The 17461-nt window shown below is 37.3% G+C and overlaps 1 protein-coding gene across 6 annotated transcripts in view; it reads left to right on the forward strand.

Moving 5' to 3' along the window:
• CRACD (capping protein inhibiting regulator of actin dynamics) overlaps window positions 1–17461 on the forward strand; it is a 277301-nt gene that overhangs the window by 75693 nt on the left and 184147 nt on the right. For 5 of the 6 annotated variants that reach the window (XM_041724742.1, XM_041724747.1, XM_041724744.1 and 2 more), the window contains exon 3: window positions 2215–2309. The exons of the other annotated variant lie outside the window; for it this stretch is intronic. The gene's annotated coding sequence lies outside the window, so the exon portion shown is untranslated. The remainder of the gene's footprint in view (window positions 1–2214; window positions 2310–17461) is intronic. 6 annotated transcript variants of the gene reach the window in all.

Below are 17461 nucleotides of genomic sequence, written 5' to 3' on the forward strand. Positions count from 1 at the left end.
CAGTCCATTGCCATTTTTACTACCTTCAGTTGGTAATTTTAAGAAGGAAGAGGAAGAAGCCAGGAGAATGCTATTTCAGGACTCTATTCTTGCTAAATGTAAGATTTCACACCTTGAAAATTATTTGATGATAATAATGTAGTCAGAACTACCAGAGTTAATTATTTTCATCCCACTGCTCTGTTCCTCTGGTCAGCATTCTCTGGGTTCCACAGTCATTAGAATTCCGAGGTTACTGCTGAGGATACAGTGACCCATTTTCAGAATTAAAAAGATCAGCTAATTTGTCTCCTTGCCAGTCAGTGTTAGGTGTTTACTGCTCCTTGTTTTCTTCTGCCTGCGTTCTTGAATAATTGCTTTAATCAGTAAGCTTAGTCATCTTCTCTGTGTGGTGAAGGTGATAAGAAGTTGTACCAGCCCTATCCAGTAAGAAATAATAATAAATTTTCTTTCTCATGTGCATATATAGATCTTATCTAGTTCCTTGAGTAATATGACTCCTGTGCTTTGACTCAGGAATATAGCAGTCATATTCTGGTTTCATAATAGCATAGGGGAAAAGAAACATCTATAAGAAAAAAAAATTTATCTAGAGCCTAAACATGGCAAGATAGACCCCTTACACAATAATGGATATTATTGTCTTCATTTATATGTGGGTAGACATTCTTGTCTTCATTTTACAAGGGGTAAATAATGGAGCTGTAATTCAATCCCAGATCATTCTAATTTTACTTTCTTCAGCACCATGGTGATCATATAGGATTAGAAAGGGATCTTTGCTTAGTAGTAGATTTCTTAAAAGGATTGGATGCAGCAGATTCAGTTCTCATCTTCAACTTTGTCAAACCTCTGCCCTATCTTTTTTTAGCCTCCTTTTTGTAAGTAAATGTACGTAATTTAAAAATATGCACAAAACAAAAACACTAACTTGAAAAGATATGTGCACCCCCATGTTCATTGCAGCATCATTTATACATAGACAAGATAAAGAAATAGCATAAATGTCCATTGATGGATAAACATTATGAAATTGTGGTTTTTATACACAGTGGAATATTACTGAATCGTAAAAGAGAATGAAATCTTGCCATTTACAACAACATGGATGGGACTTAAGAGCATTATGCTAAGTGCAATAAGTTAGGGAAAGACAAATACTGTAGTACTGTATGATCTTCCTCATATGTGGAATCTTAAAAGGCAAGTTCATAGGTACTGAGAACAGAATGGTGGTTGCCAGAGGCAAGGGGTGGAGGTGGGGTGGGAGAAATGGTTAAACTGGTTTGTTGTTGTTGTTGTTGTTGTTGTTGTTGTTGTTTACATATATTGAATAAAAAATTTAAGAAAATTTCTGTACCAGGAGAATAAAAGATGTAAGGTCAAGTCAAGTCAGTGTGGAAGCTTCTGGGAAAGGTTTTCCTCTGTGATAAATCAAGGAGCCACAAGACTAGAAAATCCTTTCTTACTACCACTCCTTCCTTCCCGTTAGGAAATGGACTTGTGAGGAAGAATGAGATACTTAGAACTTTGGCTGCCATTTTGTGACAAGGCCTCCCCAGTATTCTGGCGAAGGAGGGAAGGGAAGCACAGAAAGAGTCTGAATCCTCAATGACCTTGCTGAGTTCTAAACCAATTCTGAAAACCTAAGACTTTTTGTTATGTAGAGAATGGAATGCATTTATTGCTTAAGCCTCTGTTAATTGGGTTTTCTTTTACCTGTGGTCCAAAGCATTTAAATAATATGGTTTCTTTTTGTAATGATACCTCTCAGAGCGATGTCCTATCCCCAGAGGGTAACATTTAAAAAAAAACGTTATCTTTAATATGGGCAAAGGATCTGGGTACCTGGGATGGCTTAGTCGTTTAAACATCCGAGTCTTGGTTTTGGCTCATGATCTCGTGGATTGTGGGAATGAGCCCTGAGGTGGGCTCCATGCTCAGCAAGGAGTCGGCTTGAGGATTCTTTCTTTGCCCCTCCTCCCACGTGCTCCTGCAGGCACACACTCTCTCCCTCAAATAAATCCCTTTTTAAAAATGGGCTAAAGATCAGTTATTTAGAAACCTCTTTAATCTGGCATGTTGTCTTTACCCCTAAGTGTTCCATAAAATACAAAATTACTATATTTGATTGCACCCATAGTCATATGATCTGTGACATATACCATCTCTGCATTTGCATGCTAATTTGATGTTCATAATTTCCATTCACAGACAATATTGCAGAATGGCACTTTGAACCTCTTTCTTCCTCTTTGGTGGTCCATCATCTCCACCCCTACACAAGGTAGAACTGGTTCATTTGCCTGGTAAGTGCATGGTTAAAAACAAAAAAAAATTTTAAGTGCCATAGTACATATTTTTCCACCTGAGTGGATTTTTATATTTTAAGATTGCTTTTCCATAAAAATACCAATACTTCATGAATATTGAAACTGTAGCATTTATTTCTATCCAACTGACAGATTTTCATCATTAATGACAGTGAAACATACTTAATACCATTATGATAAAATACATCAACCATAGAGTAATCTTCAACTGAATCATAGAGAACTGCAGAGATCATCTGGCCTACATTCTTTATTTTGTACAATCCAGATTATCCCTTTCCTTTGCTCATTCATTACTTCGTTCTTTTGTTCATTCCTTCATTCATTCTTTCCTTCCTTCCTATAATCAGAATACTTACTGAGTATCTAGCACATGCTAAAAACTAGATTGGATTCTGAGGATGCAATGATGATTCATTTTTTGACCTCAATGTGTCTATGAATCTATGGGAAGAAACAGACTCACATGTTGCTAACTGTGATACAATTTTTTTTTTTTTTGGTGATACAATTTAATAAGAGTAGTGGAACTATAACTGTGGGAGCTTTGAGGACACATTAGTTCACTCTGACTAAGCATTTTCATCTATTTCAGTGGATGATTAGGAAACTTTGGGTTTTGTTTTGTTTTTATTCATAGATACTTAGAATGTTTAAAGTAGAAAAAGATCAAGAAGCAGCAGGTTACTTAATATCAACACAGAGGGAAATGATTGCACTCATTTCCCAATCAAGTTCTTTTGTATAGTGACAATTGTATGTACATAATCAGAGAATGATGTCATTTTGTATTGTATAGTGAATTATTTTTTATTCAACTCAACAAAATACTCTTTATATGGGCCTTTCATTGAAAGATGGAAATAGATTTTTTTTTTTTTGAAAGATGGAAATAGATTTTAAAAAAATATAGAGCAATATAGACAGGATTTATTAAGTACCTGCCATATGGCCAGAATTTTAGTAAGATTGATCATTGTCACCATTATGGTAGCTAACACTTACTGAGTGCTTTCTCTGTGCCACTCACTGTATGAAGCACTTTACATGCCTCATCTAATTCTCACAAATGCTGTACATAATGTGGTGGTGACTATGATATTCTTATTGTACAGATAAGGAAACTGAGGTCTGCAGATTGTGTAACTTGCCCATAACCACCCAGCTCCTGAGTGGCAGTTAGTACTCTTTCTCAGAGCCCATGCGTAGGAGAGCTGACAACACTGACTCTTGGCCTTTCATCTTGTTTGTGCCTATGCAGTGATCTCCTTGTGGGCTATGTGTTCCAGGCCCCTGGGAGGTTAACATATGCCCTGACCAGAATGTAGAATGGCTTGTTTTGATTGTTCCTGGAGTTATGTGCAGAAGGCCCCACTTTAGGTAACTAGTAGAGATGGCTGGCACACCTGAGGTGCCACTTTAGAGAAATACCTTGTGACCTCACCACCATGTCCCTTGCCCCATAAAAGTTGTGGATTAAGGTCCGGACGGGTAGAACAGAGGGCAGAGAACAGCTGCATAGTGCATGGATCATCCGTCACCTTGATTCCCCTGTCAGTCAGTTACCCTGAATGAAACTGCAAACACTATGGAGTGGCTTGCTCTGGTTTTCCGTCTCAGAGTGCCTTCTCAGTCTGGAGGATACTCTACTGACCCTTCTCTACCTTCTAACATCATGTTCTTAGCAACCTTTCTGGATAAAAGAAAGATAGGGATCTATAGCTTAGGAAAGTTTATACTTTTTTTTATCAGATGGTAAAATTTTAAGGAATGATGTGAAACTGTATATAATCAAGTTCCATTCTCAGTCTTTTTTCTCCCATATGACATCCTCTCCCTAAGCCGACCTCATCCAGTCCCTTGATTCTAATCCCTGTCTCTTACATGGTGATTTCTTTTTTTTTTTTTTTTAATTTTTACTTATTTATGATAGTCACAGAGAGAGAGAGAGGCAGAGACACAGGCAGAGGTGAGAAGCAGGCTCCATGCACCAGGAGCCCGATGTGGGATTCGATCCCGGGTCTCCAGGATCGCGCCCTGGGCCAAAGGCAGGCGCTAAACCGCTGCGCCACCCAGGGATCCCTCACATGGTGATTTCTAAAACTGTATCAACAAGCCCCACCTTTCTTAGAACTCCAAACTGCTTTTTCACCTTCTACTGGACGTCTGTATACGGTTGTCCCGTAGACAGACAGTTCATACACAGGGTGTCTAAAGAGAAACTTAAGAGTGGCTCATCTGTCTCTGCATATTCTGTTCCAGAATTCATTAATGGCTTGCCATCTACACCCTTCTTCAAGCATCCAGATGTTGCCCTCCCTTTCTTTCACCATCCTGTAGCTGTCTCTACTCTAATCCATGATTTTCACTGCCCCCAGTCATTTATCTAAAGTATTCTGATTTTAGGATTTTGTGGTAAAATTAATTAAATAGATCTTTTGGAGGTGAAACTACTCAAAATGATTGGACTATTCAGATATAAAGAAAAAAAAAGTCCATGCTGAATGAACTTACACTGGTTATATATTTAATTCTGACATGTCTGTCTTGATTTCAAAGTAGTTGAGGTTTAGAGCTTATTTTGAGTTATTCCTTTTTGCTTCTGTAGCATTTATATGTTTCTCTATGATCTCACTGGTCACATTTTTATAAGTATTTGTTTATATTTATCATTCCATTGAATAGCAGAGACTTTTCTCCTTTGGTTTAGTCTATGAGGCCCAGCCATCAACAACAAACACACTGCTAGACAGTGTGAACATTTACCAGTGTTTGCCAGTCTAAGGAATGAGTCATACAATTTTAAAATCGAAAATTAGCCACAAATAGGTTAGGAAAGCATAATTTAATTTTCTAAGTCATCAAATTGTTCTCCATTAGTAAGCATCCAATCAAATAGTTTTAGCAAGTCTTTGCCTTTTTCACATCAATTCACCCAATAGGAGTTGTTAAATTTCAAAATATAATTTCTCTGCTTAAAAATTTGAGTGGCTGTGTTACCTACTAATCAAGTAGCCTTTCAACTCTGACTAGAAAGCTCCCGTTTATTATTTCATCCTGAAGGATTCTAAAAAATCTGATGTAAAAATAAGATAGATAATATGCCATAGTAACTAGGATAATGGTTATAAATGAGCCATGATTCAGTAGCATTAATAATGCCAGCAATTAGCAGTTTAGTCTTTTTTCCTATTTCTTTTGCGAATGACCATTATCTGATTAGGGCTGTTCTACCCATTCTAAAATATGTTTGACTTCTAAAACATGTGAATTATCACAGAATAACAGAGATTTGTTTGTGCATTTGGACAGCTAGAACCCGGTGGCAGTCAACACTACTAGTTCTGATACTCATTCTCAAGGTCTTGGGTTTTTTTTTTAATGCTGCTAAGTGGAGTTAATTGCAGAACTGAAGAGTATCAAAGACAGTAGTGTACTTTGTACATTTAACCTGGGGTTCATCACTTTTTTAACCCCCTCTATATAACATAATTATTTTTGCTAATAACTATTTAATATCAGCAACAATTATTATTTTCTGCATAATGATTATATCATCAGTAAATCTTTCACTGATTATTAGATATATATTTATTGATATATATCATGTTTAGTTTACTGATATATTTAGTCTTGAAAAAAGTTAAAAACAAGTTCTGATTTAAAGGATATTATTTATATCCATTAAAATATTTCCTGTATAAAATAAAATCTGCACTTCCCAAACAGAAATATCACACCTGTTCTCACTGTTTCACTATTCTCGTGCAAGTTAAAAACTTCAAATGGTCACATATATGACAGAAATGAAGCAACGAAAACTCACTTTCTTCATTTTATGATCATCAGACTATCATTGTCTGTTTGAATCTGCTCTTTAAGTGCAAAAATATTTAGAGTGGTAGGCTACAAAAACTATGAAGCCAGACTGTGTAATTTGTTTTTTTTTTTTTAAAGATTTTATTTATTTATTCATGAGAAACACAGAGAGAGAGAGAGAGGCAGAGACACAGGCAGAGGGAGAAGCAGGCTGCATGCACCGGGAGCCTGATGTGGGATTCGATCCCGGGTCTCCAGGATCGCGCCCTGGGCCAAAGGCAGGCGCCAAACCGCTGCGCCACCCAGGGATCCCTGTAATTTGGAACCGTTACAAACTTACTCTGAAAAATGCATCGGTGTAGCTCAATCTGCTTCCACACAGGTATAAATGGGTGTTCTCCAAACTAAATTCCACTTGGAGTAAGTATTTAGTAGAGATATAGATTGTAAAGTGTGCTAATTTGAAGCTTATATGTATATCATTAAAATTCAGCAGTGACTACAGTAATTGTTTGGAATTTAACAAACAAAAGATTGGAGGTAGGGAGGAATATTTTATCAGTGACATTGTATTGATTTGCCAGTGCATGATGTTAATAAAAAGTGGTCTGGGTTTTGGTCATTTCATCCATATTTTTGGATTTTCTATAGATATCACGTCCCCTTATTTTCTATACCTGGAGCAGACTACTTCCACTGCCCTGCTCTTGAGATACTACTCGTCAGTCTTGAATTACTGTTGTTTTGATTTCCTACTTATTGTAACCCACCCAGTAAACATACGTTACACCATCTACCTAGGTGGAACCTGAACCAGTGCCTCCAGTGTCTTCCACCACCTTCCCTTCCAACGTTCATTCCCCATCCTCAGCGCATCAGCAGTTTGACCAAATCCTCACTGTCAGAGAAAAAGGCAGGAGGTTGTCGCTCTTTATTATGTTTCAGCTTTATCATATTTCAAAATCTCAACAGTAGGAACAGTTATTGATGAATCAACTTAATTTGTGTTTTCCAGCCCTGCTTATGGTGATTTGACCTTATATTCACAGATGAATATCAGCAATGTACTGCCAGAGGACAGAATACATTTCCAAATAAATTGGTTCACTAAAGGGCAGCTGGGGTGACATCTTGCTGTTTGGCATCTTGGTATCTTTTTTGTCAATTAATATGAAGGAACATAATGTCTCCTCAAACTGTTATAAGCATAGATTTGTCACAAGCAGATGCCACAACCATTAAATTTTAGGAAATCTGGAATGGTATTAAAGTGTTTAATAGCTATCAAGAGTAAGAGGAGATTTTCAGTGACAGTGGAATGGGAGTCAGATTTCCTTTTAATATGATTGATGAACACTGATAATAATAGCTGACATTTGTTGAATGTTTACTATATATGAGGCACTGTTATAAGTACTTCATAGGTATTCTGAGGCAGGTGGTCTTATTCCCATTTTATAGATGAGGAAACTGAGAGATCAAGCAATTTTCTTTGTATCATACAGCTAGTAAGTGGCAGAGCTGGGATTCCAGTGGGTGATCTGACTCCAGAGACCACACTATTAATCACTACATTCTTGGTGATACTTAAAAGCACCCTTGGGTATCACCGATTTCTAGAGACACCAGAAACTAGCAGGTATTCAGTAAATGGTTACTGACATAAAATCAGTTTATACATAGATCCAGAAGCTGGGCAACCATACATCTTAACTGACCATAATTCCTCCATACCTATAACTAATAGGGCTTCTTTACTTAAGAAAAAATTCTTTAATGATGAAAATTTCCAAACATACAAATAGAGTGGTAGTATGATGAACCCTTGCAAATACATCACCCAGATTCGACAGTTTTATCAACACATAACCAATCTTAGCACCACCCAGTTGTAATATTTGAAGGCAAATTCCAGCAATCATACTATTTTATTCATAAATTCTTCAGTGTGTGTCTTATCAAAAAGAATTCTTTAAAAATCTAATCTCAATCATATCACACCTAAAACTTAAAAATAATTAATATCTAATACCTATTCAGTGTTGACATTTTCCTATTTAATAAATGTATTTTTATGATTGGTTTGTGTGAATCATAATCCAGCTAAGGTTCTTACATTGTGTTTGGTTGATACATTTCTTAAGACTCTTAATCTGTGGGGATCCCTGGGTGGCGCAGCGGTTTAGCGCCTGCCTTTGGCCCAGGGCGCGATCCTGGAGACCCGGGATCGAATCCCACGTCAGGCTCCCGGTGCATGGAGCCTGCTTCTCCCTCTGCCTGTGTCTCTGCCTCTCTCTCTCTCTCTCTGTGTGTGACTATCATAAATAAAAAAAAAAAAGACTCTTAATCTGTGAACACTCCTTTTTTCCCCCCTTCCTCTTACCATTTGTTGAAGAAACATGGTCATATATGTCCTGTAGAAGTTTCTGCATCATCTCACCCTCCTTTTGGTGAAGAAGAGTTGCTTTTCATTTCCCTAAAGCCTAGGAAGGGACAGTAGAACAATTGTAGACTGAGATATCCCTAACTGGAACTACTGGCCACTGGGAAGTAGAAATGGACAACAGCCAGCTTGACAATCCTAGTGTACTGTGTGGGGACCTACTTTTGTGCAGTGATCCTTTTATCTTTTGTGTTCATCTGATAATAAAGAGGCATAATAAGGCACAGGAGTGCCTTCTGAATCCTCAAATAATTGTCAAATGATACTGAATGTATATTAAGTGATACATTCTAATTCTTTGAAAACTGGTAAGTTGACAGATGCTTGAAAAAATTAATTCCCATTAACCATGATATCATTTAATTAGAATAGCCAATGCTGGGATCCCTGGGTGGCGCAGCGGTTTGGTGCCTGCCTTTGGCCCAGGGCGCGATCCTGGAGACCCGGGATCGAATCCCATGTCGGGCTCCCAGTGCATGGAGCCTGCTTCTCCCTCTGCCTGTGTCTCTGCCTCTCTCTCTCTCTCTCTCTCTCTCTCTCTCTCTATGACTATCATAAATAAAAAAAAAAAAATTAAAAAAAAAAAGAATAGCCAATGCTTTGTTCATTCTTAAAATGTAGATTCAGGGAATGGAAACCTTGGTAATAAGGAATATGTCGAGTGATACTTTGAGACCATGTGAGTATCTTAGTCCCCAGTGATTTTTTACATCCATTGACAATCCTTGCCTAAATCACCTGTTATGTGGGGGTTGTAAAATGGTGGTTTTTCTGATGTTATTTTTTAAAAAGATTTTTTATTTATTTATGACAGAGAGAGTGAGAGAGGGAGAAACAGGCTCTATATATGGAGCTCGACATGGGACTTGATCCCGAAACCCCAGGATCACACCCTGGGCTGAAGGTGGCGCTAAACCACTGAACCACCCGAGCTGCCCTTCTTGTTTCTTCTACAGTATTAGTTTGCTTTCTTCTGTAAAGAAAAGTTTCTCTTGTTTTTCTCTTGTCTATTATTTGCTCTCTCATTATACTGCCTCTCTTTCTCTTATCATTTTGTACTCATGGACTTTAAATTTTTAGAGTTTATGATACATTATTCTCATTATTCTTTTTGATGTTCATGTTGCACAAATTTGGCCCTTCAAACCTGTTCCTGTTGTCTTTTAACATGGTCCTTTAGTCTTTGGTACTTCCTTGTTTTTTAGCGTAGCAAGGTGTCCCAGGGTCACCTTACTATTCTTGCCCCAGACTAAAACTCAATCATTTCTTTAAGGATTCCACCTCTGTTGTGGGTAGTAGTATTTTAACAATCAAGATCTGGGTGTAGGCATTGCTTTTTTCCATGCCCTTTTTGACATGGCCTTAAGTCTTCAGCTGAGGGTGAAGGAAGGATATCTGGCCTTTGAACCTTGCTGAGAGAATTCCTTCATCTCTTCCAGATCCCTTAGGATTGTTGATAGTTGAATGAATAGTATTTCCAGTTTTTCCATTCTCTGAGGGTGAAAATTTGTAGGCTGTTTTCTATTCCAGTTGACTTAAAATTTTACCTACTCTGTTGTTACAGAGGAATCATAAAATTATATACTCTTTATAACTTTTTACTTAAAAATTGTCTTCATCAGTGTGTTTACCAATTTTGAAAATCTGCTGTAAGTGAGTTCTAGCCCTAGAAAAATGCTCATCCATAAAAGTATTTTTTACATAGAATTTTATTGGGTTCTTGTACTTCTAAAGTTCAGTTGTGGGCAGCCCCGGTGGCGCAGCGGTTTAGCACGGCCTGCAGCCCGGGGTGTGATCCTGGAGACCCGGGATTGAGTCCCATGTCAGGCTCCCTGCATGGAGCCTGCTTCTCCCTCTGCCTGTGTCTCTGCCTCTCTCTCTCTCTCTCTCTGAATAAATGAATAAAAAAATCTTAAAAAAAAATAAAGTTCAGTTGTCACTATGAAACCCCACTTATGATCCCAGTTGTGTTTCAACCCTGCTGTGGTATGTATAAAGAAGCTTGAGATCAGTGAAGGTTTAGGTCACTTCCTTAAGGTTACACACTAGCAGAAACAAGACTAGAGCTGAGGATTTTTTGTTTGTTTGTTTTATTCTCATGAAAAATAATTAGTTTACCCCCATTTATTATCTTAGAGTAAGTTCTGGAATGTAGTGAGAAAAGGACCTTCAAATAAAAAGAATGGCCTTATGGAGTGAAAAAAGGAAGAATAAATTTTTATTTTAAGAGCAGGCATCAATTAGAAGCAGGGAACCTGAATTTTCTAGCTTAAAAAGAATAGAATTCTCTGTTATTGAAATCTTTTTTTCTCAAATTCATTTTTCTTGCTTCCTCCACCCCTGATATTTAACATGAAAAGTGGCTGATGTTTTTGGGAGGCAGAGGCTGCATACGGTGTTTTGGGAAAGGAGTGAACTGTGAACTTTTCTACGTATAAACCAGAGCTTTCCCTATTGTACAGCATATGTTACTTTAGACTCTTGTAAGACAGGTATCTAGGTGTGTCTGGCTGGCTTTATGATATACTGTTACTGGTCATTGATTGTCTTTTATTAGTGTGTCTCAGTTGCCCATTAGCCATATGTAGTTCTTTGGTTTTATTAACGTATGGTTCTCTGTAAAAACCCTCTTATTCAGTACACCACTGTGACCTTCAATCTGGTAAGCCTCATTAAATCTCGGCTTTGCTCCAGAGAGCCAAAGCTAGCTCCAAGGCAGCACATATCGAAGCTGTCTGTAGGCTTTGTTTGCACAGAGGGACACTTCTATTACACTGTCCTTGGTATCACAATGGGTGGAAGAGGGAAATGTTACTTTCTTTTCTCCAGGATTTTCTTATAGTGGAAGAGATTGATTGAGACACAGGCAGGCACTAGAATTTGAGCAAAATAAAATGGGAGTTGTCACTGTGTCCCATCTTATCAATTTTCCCTCATGAGTGTATGGGGGAGCAATGTGGTGTGGTACAGAAGGGACTGAAAGTTAAATGATGCTGGAAAAATACAGTCTGCTTAAACTGTAGGCAAACCAGGGAATGATTTTAACTCACACTGGCTAGATGTAGAGTCTGTAAAATAATAGATGACTTTAATTTATTGCTTTTCATAGAGTATAATGTAGTCTGCAAAGCATAAGCTACAGAGCACTGAGAACACTGATTGCAGAGCTTTTTATCAGGATGAAACAGTTCCTGTTTCTCTTTGTGTGTAAAGGAATCCTTAGTCACTGCTGATTCTGGAATTCTTTAGTCTGGTGCTTAATTAATTTGTTTGCTGGGCAGATCCTTCATGCCATCACTGTACATGCTTCTTAACAAGGGTGATCAGGTCATTTTCTGCTTTTTCGAGATGCGCCCAAACTAGAAAGTCAATTAGGAACACGTCTCAATTTTTATTATTATGAAATAGATAAATAATAGTTCAAATAGGTATGAAAAATATTGCTTAAGTTTCTGTACCTCCCACATAAAATGTACTCTTTTACATTTAAAAAAATAAAAGACCGTATTTTGTTATAACTGGACAAGGTTAAAGACACTTTAAAATAAATAATAGACTTGGCTATAGTGAATAACCTTGAGTCAACAAGAAAGAATATTTCTGAGGTAAAATTTTTTGAACTCATTATTTATTCAGTAGCCAAGAAAATATGTCAAACAGTTATTTTTGGGAATCTGTTAAAAAATTAAAAGTATTACTAAATTGTTTTATCTGTTTATGAAACTTTTTCTTGTATTGTTCATCAAAGTATTATTGGCTTGATTCTGAGGAAACAAAAAACATTAGAACTGTGTGTTAACTGGCTTTTTGTTGCATGGATTTAGATACTTAGGTGGGGGAAGTGGTGGAGGGAAAGTGGGGGGGGGGAGTTGGAGTATACATAGATTTACTATTACTTTACAGGTTTTTTCGGCTTATAAGACAAACTCTCCATAAACTTTTTACTTTCTCCCTGGTATACTGCACCATGGGGCTACTGCCACCAGGGGATGTTGATGTCTAGGAGTGGCTACATGGTCCAAACTGGAAGACATCTCAGTGACTCATCATTTTGATAAGCATTGATTGATTGATTGATTGATTATTTATTCATGAGCGACACACAGAAAGAGGCAGAGACATAGGCAGAGGGAGAAGCAGACTTCCTGCAAGGAGCCTGATGTGGGACTCGATTCCAAGACCCCGGGATCATAACCCAAGCCAAAGGCAGATGCTCAACTGCTGAGCCACCCAGACATCCCATCAAAAAATATTTATTGAACTTAATATGCATCAGGCAGTGTGCTACACCCTGGGGATACAAAGATGAATAAAGCACAAAACCGGCAAAGTGATAAAATTATGCATACAGTTCCATAGAAGGACAAAAACAGAGCTAACTTGATATTATGGAAGATGTCCTGAAGGGAATGTCTGTGTGAGCCATACCTTGAGGGATGATTGTGAGTTCTGCTAAAGTAAGGATAGTTTTGCAGATAACGGATTCCAAGAGAACATACCTTATGTAAGTTATGCAACTAATATATGTTTTCCTGTAAAGCTGCAATCATAAATTCAAATTAAAAAGTCCTAAGTCCTAATTATTAAGAATAATATTTATTATCTTTAAAAATTGTATTTATTAGAACACAGGCACTCAAGCAGGGAGGGGCAAAGGAGAGGGAGAAGCTGACTCCTTGCTGATCAGGGAGCCTGATATGGGGCTCAATCCCAGGACCCCAAGATTGTGACAAAAACTGAAGGCAGCTGCTTAACCAACTGAGCCACCCAGAGATCCCTAAAAATAATATCTCATATAGAACATGTAGGACTATTATTTGGAGCAAGATTTTAAAAGAATATAAATGTTTTAATATGTTTAATTATCTTTTGGTTAATCTCTTACTGTTAACAACCAATTTTTAGGCTAATTTGTTTTTAAACCATCTTAAAATTACCCTAAACTTTTTAAGATCAAAATGCAATGGATCCTCCCTTCCCCATCTCTTTTTGTCTATTTTATTTGTTTGTCTATCTATATCTCATTATCTGTCATAATTCAGGAACTCCAGAGAGCTTAGAATAAAAAAAAAAGACTTCATTCTATTTAATTTTCTCACCTACTAATACATTAGTTTATAATATACAACAGTTGCACAGTTGTTTTCTCTTTCTGTGCCTGAGACAAAATTGGCTTTCTGCCAATTCAGCTTACACTTTATCCCATGAAGCTACTTTAACCAGGTCACTGTCTCCTTGTTACCAGATCCAGAGGATTCCTCAATCATTTCGTAGTGCACAGCTTGAAAAGATTGTCACTTCTCTGCTTAAGACCATTCCATTTTCTCAATTGCTTTTAGTATGAAGTTTAGACTCTGTAATATGGCCACATCTGACCCCATTTTTTTTTTTTTTTAATCTGACCCCATTTTTGCCTCCAGCCTTGTCTCTTACTGCATTTCTCCGCCCACTGTCAAGATCCCAAATAATTGATTTTCTTTCAGTTCTTTGAATGAACCATGTTCTTTCTTACCTCTGGGACTTGCTGTCCCCATGTGTTTCTTTTTCTACTCCTGTGCTGGCCAACTGTTACTCAGCCTTTAGGCCTGAGTTCAGAACTATGCTTTGTTTTTAAAAAAACAAAACCTCAACCATGTTTTTAAAAATCCATCCACAGTTTCAGTATCTCTAGTCTAAACAGTCATTCTAACATGTCAAAACTACTCTGAAACCCCACCACTGGTGTTTCTGTTTCTACTCCTGCCCCTCAGCATAATCCATTCTCTGTACAGTCACAAGTGTGAGATCTTAAAAATATAAATCACATTGTGTCGCTTTTATTTAAATCATCAGTGGCTTAGCATATAATTCAGCTTAGGTGTTTAGGCATTTGACTTGACCATGTCGCAATTGCAGATTCTACTCTCATTCTTGCCTACAGTTATAAAGTGGGTATCCAGGTGATCCAGTATGTGCTTATATAATTTTTTAGAAAGATTTTATTTATTTATTCATGAGAGAGACACAGAGAGGGTGAGACATAGGCAGAAAGAGAAGCAGGCTCCCAGGGGGGAGCCTGATACAGGACTCGATCCCAGGACCCCAGGATCATGACCTGAGCCAAAGGCAAACGCTCAGCCACTGAGCCATCCAGACATTCCTGCTTGTATAATTTTTTAGGAATGTTACTAAAGTAAAAATACAAAGCTAAAAAATTCTTACAAGTGGTATTCCACCTTTAGAGGTACCTTTCGTCTTTAAGAAACACTAATTCAAGGGGTGCCTGGGTGGATTGGTCGGTTAAGCGTCCAACTTTGGTTTCATCTCAGGTCATGGTCTCAGGGTCATGGGATTGAGCCTTGTATGGGGCTCTGGGCTTGGCACCAAGTCTGCTGGTGATTATCTCCCTCTCTCTTTCCCTATGTTCCTCCCCCCTGCTCATGCTCTCTCTCCCTCTCTAAAATACATAAATAAAACCTTAAAAAAAAAAAAAAAAAGAAACAAACAAACAAAAGAAACAACCAACACTAATTCAAGCTTTTCTCTGGGAAGTCTTTTCTGGCATCCTTGTACCCTGCCTCCCAGTACTCTGTGTGATGAACCTCTTTTTTGTTGTTCTTTCCTTAGGATTTACCATTTGTTGAGTAACTTTTTAAGCTACTTGAGGAATTCTAGGTGATAGTAATGAAGAACCTGGCTATGAATTTAATTACATTTTAATATATATTTTAAAAATTAAAATTAAAGATAATAGTAATCATATACATTCAGAACATAGTATCTCTGTGTGAAACACAGTATGGTGTTCAGACAATGCTTGGTGCTTATATGAATTTACTGGGATCCTTGGAATAACTCCGTCATGTTTCTCATGAATTTAGAACTACTGCAGTAGGGAACTAGCTTAGCTATGGATGTTCTGTACAGACTAGTCACCCAGGGGTGTGCCATTTTGGAGTAGTTAACATCTTCCAGAGAAGCTGCAGTAGAGTGGTAATCATTTGATGGTTGTAAATGTTCTGTTACATATGTAACAACTGTGTGATGCCCTTTTCCTGGCCTTTAGTGATGACAGCAATTTCAGGGGCTCTTTTAAAAAATTGGGACCCACCCAAAAGCCACTTAGTAGAGTCTTAATCAGGTTAGATTTTGCAACCTGGATCTGGCAGTGGATTGTTACCTACTCTGAGGGAGATCAGATTCAACATGGACTTTTGGAAGTATTCCGATTTCAAGTAGATTGTAACTTTCGGGATTTGCCCTCTTTCCTGAGGATCCCCATTCATCTACCACTTTAAATTCTACATTTTTTTCTTCAAAACTCCACTCATCCATGAAACATCCCTCTTATCCTTCTCTGTTCTGATTAGCTGCACCACAAACTCTCATACTTCCTTATATTCCATTTTATATTGTTCTATAATGGCTTTAGTATCAATCAATCATACTACAGGTCATACTATTTCAGTATTAATCAGTCATACTATAGGGCTTCTAGAGGACAGAAATTTTTTTCCCAAAGGATATGGGATAAGACTGGATAATCAGTAGTCACTTACTAAATACATACTTATTTAAAAAAAATACATACTTATTTAAGTTATTAAGTATGCACTCACTGGGACTTTATTTTTCTTCCTTCCCTTTCTAATCAATTAGCTAACAAATCTAAATCTGAGCATCTAAAATAAGTGTATGCTGTAGTGCTGCTAAGCTTCTGAAGGAAGGTCAAGGGACCTCTATGAGGCTGAGATGCACCAATTGCCATTGGCTCTGGATAGCAGAGAACTTGAATGACCCATTTTGCAATAGCAAACACAGCAGAAAGCTATTGGACGTCTGATTGCCCTTGTAGCTTATACTCTTGCTGAGTCACTATTTCAGAATTGTTAGTTTGGCTGGATTCTATTTCCAAGACTTCCTTATATCTGCAATGTGAAAAACCTATTTTTCATTAGAAAATGATCATTTAGAAACAAGAGCAATCAGTGATGATGCAAATTAGATTTTGTACTGAATACACTAAATAGATTAGTAATTTGTAAGTATGAAAACTCCAAAAGACAAAGTGTGTGTAAAGGAGGAACTTTTATCATTTTACTGTTATCTACAAAGTAGTTACATATTTGTTGTTATTGATGTTTTGATCTTAGTTATTCTAAAACTAAATAAGATGGCACTTTAATTTTATATTCATCTTCCACGTTTCACTCTCCTCCTATCAATCATTCAGCAAACAAGTATTTATTAGGTGTGGATATGAATGTGTAAGAGAAAATATAATTGAGTTCAACAAATATTTATGGAGAATTTATTTTGTGTCAAGCTCCGTGCCAGTGGAAGAGATACAGCATTACTAAGAAGTGACTTCCAGTCTCCTGGAGTTTACAGTCTGCCTAAAAACAATCAGTAAACAATTAGAAAGGTGATCCAGATCAAAGGTATATAAAAATTAAACTGAATTGATACAAAAGATAAATTTAACATAGCCCCTTCTTTTAAAGAGCTTATAGCTTAAGTGTCAAAAGAGAGAGATACAACTTACTAGAATGACAAGCAGAATAAATATTGTAGAAGTAATAGTAATAGTACTTAGGGACAAAGGCTAGAAAATGATAAATTGGGACCTGAAGAATTATAAAAGACGCCATGAATAAGAAGGCACCCCGGAAAGGTAGACTTTTCAATAGTCATGTAAAGGACGGTAAGGCATTCTGGATGTTGGTGGTATTAATTAGTCATACCCATCATCCAATCCTGTTGATGGTGGAGGTTAAAATATATTATCAGCTATATTGCTGGATTGAGGAATGTGGCTTGGACATAGGGCCAACATGGGGCCTACAGCATTTCTCCTTTCTCCATGGTTACGAGTGTCAACTCCGTT

The sequence above is a fragment of the Vulpes lagopus genome, chromosome 12 (genome assembly GCF_018345385.1).
Source record: "Vulpes lagopus strain Blue_001 chromosome 12, ASM1834538v1, whole genome shotgun sequence".
In the NCBI taxonomy this organism is placed as follows: Eukaryota; Metazoa; Chordata; class Mammalia; order Carnivora; family Canidae; genus Vulpes; species Vulpes lagopus.